This window comes from Pantherophis guttatus, chromosome 2, assembly GCF_059756535.1.
Source record: "Pantherophis guttatus breed Tessera chromosome 2, ASM5975653v1, whole genome shotgun sequence".
NCBI classification, from domain to species: domain Eukaryota; kingdom Metazoa; phylum Chordata; class Lepidosauria; order Squamata; family Colubridae; genus Pantherophis; species Pantherophis guttatus.
The window spans coordinates 22,020,927-22,034,447 of NC_142064.1; the positions used below are offsets into that span (position 1 = coordinate 22,020,927).

General features: G+C 35.9%; 1 protein-coding gene across 2 annotated transcripts in view; it reads left to right on the forward strand.

The window, feature by feature from the left end:
• Positions 1 to 13,521, forward strand: part of WDR70 (WD repeat domain 70) — a 136,736-nt gene that overhangs the window by 12,545 nt on the left and 110,670 nt on the right. The window lies entirely within an intron of this gene.

Below are 13,521 nucleotides of genomic sequence, written 5' to 3' on the forward strand. Positions count from 1 at the left end.
ATAAAAATGTTTCTGGCCTCATCTCTATCTTTTGTTTGGTTATTTCTTCTAATTGTGATCTGATTCTACTCCAATATTGTTTCGCTTTGTGGCAGGACCACCACATGTGGTAATATGTTCCCTTTTGCTGTTTGCATTTCCAACACATTCCTACTATCTTGCTTCCCTAAGGGTCTTTCTGTTGATAGATTTTGCCTTTTTTTTTCTTTTGATTTTCCATTTTAAAATATAAAGCTATTTTCTCTCCTTATTCTCACTTGCCTGGAAAATTGAAAGAGTCATCCTAATTTCATTTTATCTCTTCTTATGACAGTAGCGAACTGCAGTTTTCATGCTTAGGGCAATTGTGTATTTCAAAGTTGCATGATAGACTATCTTTTAAGCAAAGCGTAGATTAACTCTCCTACAAAGGGAACAGACTTTCTACATACTAGATACAAGGAGTTGCCCTTGGACTATTTAATATGTTGTAATAAAGCCCATTAAGCTGATAACTTTTGCAAATGCACTCTTTGTCGGAGATGACTTGGCAAACCTCTTTAGTCCCATGCATTGGAGATGTAGAATAGAAGCCTGAATGCTATTTATTTCCTGCCCCCACGATCAGCAAGACAGAGGCAGAACACAAATATCTCACAATTTATATTCTCCGTAAGTTTTAAAGGTTCTTTAATTAATTGTCCATTAAACTATTAGCCTTAAGGCTTCCTAGGTAACTTGTGCTTTTCCAGCCATCGCTGCTGTGCTTGTGATGTGAGGATGAGAGAAGAGAAAAGTAATTAAATACATGGGGACTAATCATATTTACTTGTAATTAATTAATTAAATTTTGACAAAATTAAATTAAATAAAACATTGCTTTGTCCGTCTTCTGGTCTACCTCAAAGCAAAATAATACCGTATGGGTATCTATTCAAGCTCTGCATGTTAGAGATGTACATTTTTTCCAAGTCCTTTGTAGATTACATTGATTTTTTAAAAAACACGTTTTCCCCGAGAACAAGATTAAATTTCTTGCCACTCAAAATTCTTCAATCATCAAAATAGATTCAGATTGACCCGTTTTTCCTTGCAATTGACTCATCTATTTGATTTTTAAAAAAAAAATTAAAAAGAACTCACTGGAAAAAAAGGAGGTTTGCATGGGTTCATAGTCCGCTCTGCCCTTTTGATCCTGTTATGAAGGACATAGGCATTGCAATAATGAGATCAATTCTTGTTTTCTGTTCTCCAGAAAAAGGCATTCATTTAATGTAAATCAGACAGGCAAAGGCCAGCAGTCTGAATGACTGATGGATTGAAGTCTGCATTCAGTGGAGCCGTTTACAATTAAAAATTACAGTATGATTGCATCATTCAGCCAGATGACAGGGTTTGAACTATATTGGGGAAGGCTGAAGATGGATTTGTGTTCATTTATATATTAAGCTATTATATATTTGTATATGTTATTAGTGTATTATATATGTGGATGCCTAACATTTAGAGCTAATTGGTGTAGTTGTGAAAGTGCTGGCTTAGAACGCAGGAGACTGGGAGTTCTAGTCCCACTATAGACATGAAGGCCAGCTAGGTGACTTTGACTCAGTCACTCCCTCTCAGCCCAGCCCACCGCACAGAGTTGTTGTTATGGAGGAAAACAAGAGGAGGAAAGAATGTTAGGTACATTCTCCACTTTGAGTTATTTATAAAAAGAATAAAAGCGGAATAAAAACAATAAATAAATGGGTCTATTTTCCTAAAAGGAATTGCTAGGATTTCTGATCCCTTTCCACATTCACATATAGAGGAGTACTATCCCCTACATGCAGAATTGTGGATGCTTGGGTTATCCTATGTGGTTGCACTGAGATTTAGGCAAGTTGTTCTGCTCAAAGATCTCCTGTATGGAGAATTAGTGCAGGGAAAGCGCCTCAGAGGGAGACCACAGCTGCGATATGAGGATATCTGCAAGAGGGACCTAAAGGCCCTGGGAATGGACATTAACAACTGGGAAACCTTGACCTCCGATCATTCAGCTTGGAGGCTAAAGACACAGCATGGCCTTCTCCAATTCGAAGAGACACTTGTTCAAAGAGGCAGTCCCAGAACCAGCGAAATCTGGGGGCTCGGCAGGGGACAGAATGTATCTGCCCTCAGTGTGGAAGGGATTGCCACTCTCGAATTGGCCTTTTTAGTCACACTAGACGCTGTTTTAGGACCTCTTTCCGGAGCACGATACCATAGTCTCTTGAGACTGAAGGATGCCAATGATGTTCTGCTGAAGATCCATCCTTTTGCATGTAGCCCTGTTGCACCAGCAACCATCTTGAACTTGACTGAAGCTGATGGGCCCTAAAGCTCCAGTTAACAAAATAAACAGTGGTTTCCAAGTATCTGTAGATTGGAAGAAAGAGCTTACTAAAGGAATGGCCTACTTACTGTAAGGAAAGTCTGCCCAAGACCATAGATCAGTGATGGCGAACCTTTTTGGCATCGAGTGTCAAAAAGGGAACACTTTTCTCGTGTGCTCATCAGGGCTGCGACCAGGAAGAGGAGTTGCCCAGGGGGCATGCGGGTGCTGGATAAGGTACTTCCAGTTTCCGGCACGCGCTTGCTGGCCAGCAAATTTTCCGGTTATTGCCGTGCATGCGGACACGCCAATCAGCTGGCTGCTGCGCATGCTCATGCAGAAAACGGAAGACAAGCTCTTCCGGTTTCTGCCACTGCCGCACTCACAAAGGCCAGCTGATCGTCACATGTACGTGCGCGCCAGAAACCCGGAAGAGGAACGGGTGACGCTGTGCGTGCCAGGCAACATGGCTCCGCGCGCCACTTTGGGCACGCGTGCCATGGGTTCGCCATCACGGCCATAGATGCTTGTCATGTTCATAATATGTCATCATTGCTACACATACAGGCTGCTAGGGAGCATTAAATATACACTAAGCCTGCAATTTTAAAACTGCAGATTAGCACACAGAAAGCATAAATACACTGGTTAATCAGGTATCTGCTATTCTTCATCCTCATCAGAAAAGCCAGTCATCTGTTTCTAAGTTTTTACTGAAAGGTAGTCCATGGAGGGATGGATAGCTATCTAATAATGAAACTAACCTCGTTGTTCTCATCAAAAGACATTGCTTGTTCCATTTGGGTTTTTTTTCTCTTATTAACCTATTAACCTGTTAATAATATTAACCTATTTTTCTAATGTTTAGCCCTTGTAGGATTTTTGCTTCTGGGAACATTAACTTTCGCAAACTTAACTAGTGAGTGATGGTTTTTTTTTTTCTTGATTCACTGCGGCCCAAAAAGCAGACTCACTTTTCTTTCTGGGAAGGCAATGTGGGGGTCCTTTTTTTCTTATTCTTTACAAAACCTCCAGGCACAAAGGCAAGCTAAATTCCCCTTCTGAAGTCCTTTTTGAAAAATCAGCTGCATAGTCATGCATAGACCCGTTGCATCATCAGGTAGAGACAAGCAGCCTTGAGAGTGAGGAAGAGCATCAGGACTGGGAACCTAGAGGACTTTTACAGGAAGTCCTCGAATTACAAAGTTGGCTTAGTGACCAAAGTTACAACGGCACTGTAAAAAGGGATTTACGACCATTTTTCACACAAACAACCATTGCAGCATCCCCCGCAGGTGATGTGATTTACTTTCGGATGCTTGACAACTGACTCGTACTTATGACCGTTGCAGTGTCCCATGATCATGTGATTCCCTTTTTGCGATTCACTTAACAACTATGTTACTAATTTAACAACTGCAGTGAGACACTTAACAACTATGGCGAGAAAAGTCATAAAATGGGATAAAAGTCACTTAACAAATTTCTCAACAGAAATGTTGAGCTCAATTGCGGTCATAAATCGAGGACTACCTGTATTGAAAGGACCAGACTTGAGGTCAGCAGTTGCTCATTACCTAATCATAGTTGCAGCCTTATTTTTCTTCTCTTCTGGGTATATATATATACTCCAAATGGTGCCCTTTTACCTCCCTCAGTCCATATTTATTTATTTATTTAGATTGATTTAAGGGACACTCTGATTTATTTCATCTAATAAAAAGGAAGAAGGTTTTAAAAAATATAGAAATGACATGCTTTCTAAAATGCAACAAATCCATATTTAACCAAACAAAAAATTGTCCTTTAACCTGTCCCAAGTCCTGGGGAAATTATTTCGTTTTGTGTTGTTTTATTTCTACTGCCTGAGTTTGAAACTCTGCAGGCAGAAGTGTGGTTCATCTGATGTTCTTTCTGTATATTTCAGTTCTATTATGTGAGGGTAACAGGAAAAGAAGAGGGGTATATTTGAGGTATTCCAGGAAGCCGCACTTTCAAACTGGATGTGCAGCCCGAATCTGCCTTAAAGTACCACCTCTCCTCCTTCATTAAATTGGAATGTTTGTGATCAAAAGTTGGAAGACGTGCTAAACCTTTGATTCCTTGTTTCAACAAGCAATAGAATTGCATCCATGTGTGCTCTATGCCAAACTGAAGCCATTATGAGTTTAATATATCACATCCTCATGATGAGGATGATAGTCATTAGATTCGCAAAGATACTGAGCAGTTTAACTTTTCTCATGTCTATTCAGAAAAAAGTCCCATTGAAAGCAATGTGGTAGCTTTACTGGAAAGCACATATAAAGTTACTGCCTTAACTTACAAAAGAATCATCTACACAGTTCATGTTTTTCCTCTGCATGAACATTTGCTGCTCAGTGACTTATTTTATTATATTGCATTACATAAAAATGCACTATTATATGATGGTTTATAAGAAGGTTAAATATTAATGTTTTGAAAGCAATTTATGGGTGGCATGGGAGAGTCACTAATCAAAACAATGACCAAATTGGAACTAGCTGTGCATGCAGTATATGGAAATTGCCCCTTCCTTCCTTCCTGTAAGAAGACATGTAACTTTTTTCTCAAGGTTTCAAAAATATCTGAGAGAGTTTTCAGGAATTTACTGTTTGGCTCCACATAGTTCCTCTTAGGACTTAATGATTGAGTCTAACATAAACTCATCAATTGAAGATAATCTGATGAATATATAAGAACACAGCCTCCATTAGTCATATAGCAGATTTCATTTATTTATTTTATTTATTAAATTTTTATGCTGCCCATATCGCCATCAACAATTTTAAGAAGTTGATAGTTTGGTGATAAAGGTGTTTAAAGATTCTAAAAATTCTGGGTGGCAAGTGGCACATTGAAAAAGACTTTTTTTAATTACCAGAAATTGCTTGTTCTGAAAATAAAAGTTTAATGCTCTGCATCTTCCAAAAACTAGGTATGCCACAGATTTTAAATAAATTGTACTGCTTCTAGTTTTCATTATATGATGGAGTTTTGAATAATCAAGGTGAAGTAATTAGGACATTATTTGAGCAGTTTGCAGTTTAACCACAAAAAGGCAACTCAGACCATACAATTGAATAAAAGCTGTTCTAAGAATTGGATATATATTAAATACTATTTCAAATACTAAATTTTGCAATTATTTTGCAATTATTAAGATGGTGACTAGGTGCCAGAAGGAGAGATAAGACTCCGGTGAGCTGGATCATTTGAGAAGCATCCTCAAGGAATACTCAAACAAAATAATTCAAGAAATTCAAGTCCTGTGTGACAATATGTTAAAGGGGTCACATGAAGAAATCCATCAAATTTCAGGGGACATCAAACAAATAAATGACAAGGGTGACTTCTTGGAACATAGAATGGGCAGTAAGGATGCATAATATAGAGGTCATTTAGATAACATTGCCTTATTAGACAAAAAGAGCAACATTTGCAATTTTAAGGCATGCCTGAAATAGTGGGAGAAGACCTAAGAAGAATAGTCCAATCTTTGGGTCAGTTAATAAATTGGGAGGAAGAAAAGATGGATTTGTAAATAGACATGGTCTATAAAATTGTATTCTACAATTAGAAAAGTTCCAAGGGATATGCTAGTCCACTTCGTAAGGAGAACAAGGTAACAAGTTCTGGAGTTTCATTTCAAGTCTAAATTGAAGATAGACAATGTGGATATAATTGTCCTGAAAGAAATTCCTGTGAGAATTTTGAGAAAATGAAAAGCCTATGTCTTCTTAACAAATGTTCTGAAGAAGAGAAAGATTCCATTTTGTTGGGACAAGTTGGAAGAAATTATTTTCACTTATCAAGCACAGAGATTTAGACTGAATTCTAACCCTATGGATCAGATTCAAGAAATGATGAATACTGAAAATAAATGTGTGTTGGACTCATGCCAAGCAGCAGATGTCAGGGTTCCGACAAATGCCCTAATTAACTCATGAGCCTTGAGCCAAGTTTCAAAAGAAATCTAGTTATTTATTAGGAGCAACATGTCAGCAACTACCCGAGTGAAGTCAACTCTGCCGCACGTAATTTACGGCTCAACTCTGTTTCCCCCCTCCTCTCAGGCAGTGTCATAAATCACATTCTCCAATGAGGCACTTTTGTGGGCTGTAGAAAACACGCCTCACAGGCCGGTTCTAGTAATCTGAGATCCAGCCTTGAGGAAGGTATGCGTGGAATGTGCTTTTGAACGTGGCTCTTGAAGTGCTCCGTCAGTTCTTCACACACACACACACACACACACACACACACACACACACTCCTGCCCATGGCAACTCGAGAGCAGACCAGAAATGCTTTGCGAGTTGACAGCAAATACATAAAAACAAGAGTAGACTGAGGGAGACAGCCTAGGACTTTGATACATTATTTGTATAACTTGGAACATTAGTGGAGTCAATGCTCCTTCAAAGTAAAAGAAGATATTTCAGTATTTGAGGAAAATTAACTGCTGACATAATTTGTTTACAAAAACACATGTTAAGACAAAGGACAACAAAATATTTGATTAATAAAAAATTAAGGGAATTTATTTTACCTGGTGCAAAAAAGATTAATGTAGTAGTTTTATACACGAAGCTACAGGTTAAACCAAAGTTATTGTTATCAAATGAACATGGTCGGTTTGGTTCAGTTGAAGTGGTGGTGTATGGGACAAAATCTACTTTATGAAATGAAGACAAAGTGAATTTCTTTAAACTGAATCAATTATCATCCTTCTCTCGAAAATTGATGTGTATTGGGCAATTGGAATGCAGTAATTTCTCCAGCCTTTGATAGAATGTCAGTCAAAATGATTAAACCCTCAGGGTAAATTACAGAAAAGGTTTTTTTTAGTTGATGGGCAATTTAACATGGTCAGTTCTTGGAGACAGAAAAATGGATTCGCTTGAGAATATGCTTTCTTCTTAGAAAGACACAAATAATTTTCAAGAATTTATATGATTTCAACAAACTTGGCAAATAAAATCTCAAAAGTGGGTCTCTTACCTAAATCATTTTAGGACCATAATCTATTTCATTCACTACTTAAAAGAAAGATTTCACATTTCAGATGGAGATTAAATGAGACTATTTTACAGAAGGAAAAGGTTATAGAGCCATGATGGCGAACCTATGGCACGCGTGCCACAGGTGGCACGCGGAGTCATTTGGTGGGCACGTGAGCGTTGCCCTAGCTCAGCTCCAGCATGCATGCACGCGCCTTCCGGGCCCACCGGAAGTCAGGAAACGGGCCATTTCCAGCCTCTGGAGGGTCTTTTTCGTCCTCCCCAGGCTCCAAGAAAGCCTCTGGAGCCTGGGGAGGGTGAAAAACGGGCCTACCAGGCCCACTGGTAGCCTTTTTGCCATCGAGTGCCAAAAGCGTGGGAGGCATGGCGGGAATTGAATTATGGGGGTGGGCACGCATGCACTCGATCCCCCTGCACAACCCCCACTTTTGGCACACGATGGCAGAAAGGTTAGCCATTACTGTTATAGAGGATTGTAAAAAGAAGCTGATTGAATACTTTGATAATAATTTGGAGAAAGATACAGACTTGAGGACTGTTTGAGATGCTAGCAAAGTTGATACTGGGGGCTACTCCATTCAATACAATCACCAGGCAAAGAAGAAATCTCAAGAGAAGATGTGAAGGATAGTGAATGAAAGTCAAAATATAGAAATTGAATTGCAAAAGACACCGATAGACTCACAAATTTTATATCAAATTAAGTTGCTACGCCAACAACTATTTATGTTGACTGTCCAAGAAATAGATACAAAATTGATACAGAGACACTTTGAATTTTCAAATAAACCAAGAATACGTTTGGCATATAAATTGAGAAAAGAAAGATTTAAAAAATGATATAGAAGTGGATATGCCAAAAATAGATGAAAATAATTATCAAAGCTTTCACAAACACAAAGACAATTTATGAACAAACCAATAATTACTTTTAAAAGATAAGATGCCATTAAAAGATGAAAATAGGCAAAGTACCAGGTCCAGAGGACCTTTCAACTTAACACTATAAATATTTTGAAGACCACTTTTTACAGCCATTGAAAGATGTAATGAGATGCAGAGATCTAGGATGACTCAGTCTTGAGTGGAAGCCAATATTGCCTTATTTCCAAAGGAGGGTCAAGATGCTGCTTCAACAAAATTATAAGCTGATTTCATTGTTAAACAATAACTATAAACTTTTTACTGCAAGATTGAAGAAAGTTCTACAGACATTTGTTCATGAAGATCAATTTCAGGGTTTTTTTTGCCAAAAAGGCAGTTGAAAGATAATGTCAGAATGCTCATGGATTTTATTGAATATCTACAATATCATAATGAAAAACAAGCAGTATTAATGTTTATTGAATATAGAGAAAGACTTTGACAATTTAAATTGGGTCTTAATGTTAAAAGAAACACGTGAACTTTGGGGAGAAATTTATTCAAGGGATTGTTGATTTATACATCTCAGCAAGCTCATATCATTATCAATGCAGATTTAAATAAGCTGTGTGAGATCCAAACAGGTAAAGACAATGATGTCCTTGTCTCCATTGCTTTTTATTTTAATTTTGGTGGTTCTGAACAGAGACAATTAGACAAGATGAAAAAATAGCAGGTGTAAAAATTAAAATTGGAGCATACAAATTAAGAGCTTTTACTGATGATTTAGTTTTTGTTTCTACAAAATGCAAAAAATGGTATGGAATATTTACTGAAAAATGAATGACTTTGTGGTGTCATGATTAATGAATAATTTTGGAGACTTAGCTGGTTTTAAAATAAAACAAAAAACAAAGATGCTAGTTAAGAATATGACTATACAAGATCATGAAATTTCTGATGCTTGCACTTTGATCTGGAGGAAGGAAAAACTTCAATGGGGAAGTCAGATATTAAGGTAGGAAAATATCTTGCAGTGATATTGTCAATTGCAAATTCTAAATTGTTTCAAAATAACTGTGACTGGAACAATATCAAAAAGGATAAATTGCAACTTTCTTTGTTGAGTAGAATTTCTGTGATTAAGATGAATGTTTTACCAAAGATGTTTTTATTCCAGATGTTATCAGTATTGATGATCAATGTTCCATTTAAACAATGGGAAAATATTTCTAAGTTTATACGCCAAGGGAAAAATGAGAATATAAATTGCTTCAAGATGCTAAAGAGAGAGGATTGAGCCTAAATTGTATTCTGATGCTTGCACTTTGATTTGGATGAAGGATTAAGTGACCCTAAAAAAATAAAGAGATTATTAGATTTGGAGAGCCATGAATTTTAAATGGCACACCTATTTGTGACATAATAAAGCTAAAATAAATGCAGAGTTCAAGGATTATTTTGTTAGGTGTGCCGTTTTAAGGGTTTGGAATAAATACAAAGCAAGGTTCTCTCCTAAGATGCCTCTTTGGGTGTTACCATAGGAAACTTTTTAAAAGAAAAGATAATGAGATTAATTTGGTGGACCTATTGTGAAATATATCTTCTATTCAAGCTCAAAAGAAGTACTTAGAATGGCATGTTTGTCACTGGCTCATATACTTACAACTAAACAAAAGATTTACCTCGGATAAGAAAAATCATATAAAAAGTGTATTTGAAATTGCACTGTGTGCTAATAATGAACAATTTCATTGCTAAGGTTTATAAAATGTTGAAATTGAATTGGAAAATGATTATGTTTTAATGGGCTGAAAACTTTGTTTATAACATAGTGCTTGTCCAATGGAAAAATATGTGGAGGAATGGATTGAAATTTCGATTAAATTATATTCTAAAAAAAAACTTTTATAAAGTGTATCATTGGTACTAAATACCTGAGAAATTCAAAAATATATAAAGGTGTTTCAAATATTTGTGGAAATGGAATTTGTAAAGAAGATACTTTTTATCATCTTTGATGGACTTGTGATAAAGCAAAGAAATATTGGAGCCAGATTTTGTTGTAATTCACTAGATTCTTAAAACAAATATACTAAAGTGAAACCAGAATTTTTTCTTTTAAGACTAAAGGATAAAGAACTTTAAAAACAATTTGGAACTTTTTTATTACATATTACATATATTGACTGCAACGAGACTCCTATATGTGCAAAAATGGAAAAATACATTAATTTCCCACAATGGAAGAATGGATGGAAAAACTGATAGAGTTGGCAAAACTTAAGTGCCTTAATTAAAGAAATGAATTTTTCCAGTTTTGCTTTCACATGGAAACCTCTTCTGAACTTTATGCTCAAAACAGAAAAAAACGAAACTTTGATTTTAAATTTTAACAATAAGGGTGTTTTGGTTTTTTTTGTTATAGAAAGGGTGAGTACTCACTAAATAGGTAAAGCAAAAAGTTGAAATTGTAAACAGTATTTTGAATTCTATTTCTGCACCAAAGAAAATTGAAAGTCACTGCCTTTTTAAATTTCCCTTTTACGTTCCTTCTTTACCTTTCCTTTATTTCCCTGCCACTTGTATTTATATTTGTATTTATATTATAATAAACTTTGATAAAAATTACATTAGCATGTACTTTGTTTATAACATAATGCTTGTCCAATGGAAAGACCATTAGCATATGAGTGACCAATGGCACTTGAAGGGGAGGAAATCCCTTTCTTTTGTGGAAGAAAAGCCTTGGATATGGTTTACCGTAATTTTTTTTAAAAAAACTGCTAAATTCTAATTCTTTGCTGAGACAGAACGGGAAATTATTAAGTACATGGGGAATAGTCATATGAACTATATATATTTCAGTTTAATTTGGAATTAATCAGTTGTCATTGTATACTTCCCCTCCCGCCTGAGTTTGACTAGTTGTTGCAGCCATTATGTAGTTTAGTTGAATGTTTAATACAATATATGACCCCATTCACTCTAGATGATAAATCATTGTCTCTGTTGCAGAACATTGGGTGAGTCTAACCATTATAGTTGATTAAAGAATCCACTGTTATGCAAACCATGGTTAGCACAATGAATGATCCAAGCTATCTTCTTAAGATACAGATTTCTGTCAATGCTTCACCCTTATTCTTCTCCTTAAATGCCAATTAATTCATTTGTTCCTCAGACTTCTGATTAGTGTTCCTGGAAATCTTTACCAGGCATCAGTTAAGCCTGATAAAACGGAGCACTTATTGGCCTAAGAAATATACAAAATATTGATCACAACGCGTACTGAAAGCATTTCATATTAGATTTGATGTTAGTGCAGCCTCACAATTAAATTTAATATAAGTTAATATGGTTGGAAAGAAACCGTCAGTTCAGTGCCAATTATTTGAATGCACAGAATGGGAAATAAAAACAACCCAATTATGTGAGTGAATGTAACTTAGTGGCTTAGAGAGTAAGCCATGAAAGCCTTTTCTGAGCTTCATATCGTGCATCCATCTAAAGTTGTTAGGTGTTCAAGGCGATTTCAGCCATTCACTTGGAAAAATGAAAATGGTAGTAGTGATTTAACTAGTCATTAATTCTTTCAAGAAGACAATATTGTGTATTAACTGTTTGAACATTTGAAATTCTGTGTTAATGTTTTATTGTAAAAGCTTGGCAGATGTAGAATTCCTGGGAATTTTTAAAGTAACAAAAATGTTCGGGATAGAAATGAAATTGAGGGAAAATTGTGTGTGTGTGTGTGTGTGTGTGTGTATACACATACATGCACACACGCACATACAGTGGTACCTTGGTACTCAACTGCTTTGAAACTCATCAAAGTTGGTACTCAACGCATTTTGATGTGAAAATTTTGTCCTGGGTTTCGTCGTTTGTTTGGTATTCATAGTAGCTAGAAAACAAAAGAAATCATCAGCATTGTAATAATGGAAAAAATTAACAGATTTGGAACTTTGTCCTTTACTGTATCAGATACTAAAAGCTTTAATTTTAAGTGGGGGGAAAAGGGGGCAATCACCCTTTTTGCAAAACCCCAAGTGGAAATACTGAACTTATTGCATAAATGGAAAGATTGCCGATTTTGTGGTTCTACTTTAACCAAACATAACCCTCTTTAACTCTTCTGCTTTCCAAGAAACTATTTCGCCATAATAACATCAGGCCAATAAATTAATAATAAAAGAAGGAATAAATAATTCTTTCAAATTTATTACACCTCTACCATAGAAACATTTTGAGGGGTCCAACAGATTTTAAATGATATTTTTTTCCTGAACTAATTGAATTTACTCATAAGAAACATCTAACATTACTTAATGTCTAAAGCCATTGATTAGGCAAAAGGACCCCTTAGTTCTCTCTTCCAGATTTCTTATAAACTGTCCACATTTATTTTTGTCATTTAAAAAGAACTATTTTTATGAAGTAATAAACCAGTCTCAATAACAGCCTTTTCCAATACACTCAGTGCTTCTGAAAGATGCTGCAAGGGCATCAGTATTAAATAGTTCTTATTTTATATGTAACCTTTATTATTTTTTTTTATAAATAACTCAAGGTGGCAAACATATATAATACTCATTCTTCCTATTTTAGCCACAAGAACAAGAGAAACTGATGGGCCCAAAGTCACCCAGTTGGCTTTATATGTCTAAGGTGGGACCAGAACTCCCAACTTGCCATCTCTGAATATCAGAAATGAGTGAAAGGCTAAGATAAGAGTGCTTTGCTGAAATTAATGAAGCTTATGATAACACTCAGAATTGTATAGAGTGCCTTCTGTCACATGATACATCACTTTTTACAATATACTATTTAAATGTTTTCTTTGGATCCTCAAATGTTTTCTGATGTTCTTAATTTTGTGGGAATGAAACCATTGGGCACATCTCAAATTGTAACGGAATTTGTGTTCATATATAGGCAATTTTTGGGGCGGGTTTGGGATATTTATAGTGTATTCTACAATTTAGGACTTTTAGTGATATTAAAATAGAATTGGGTCACATTATGATTCTTCATAACTATTTGGCTGTTTTGAAGAGATGTTATGCCAAGAGTAGTCCCTTGAGGTTGTTAATCTTAATTTTATTTTGGTTAAACAATTTTGTTTAAGACTCAGGAATCCCTTGAGTTGAATGGCTAATAATCTCTCTCCAAAAAGTACTTCAAGCGGTTTGGATTTGGAGTTCCAAAGGATGAATCTGCACATTTTTTTTAATGCAGTGCAGACAGAAAAGCATTACATGTGCTACTTGATAATGTGCT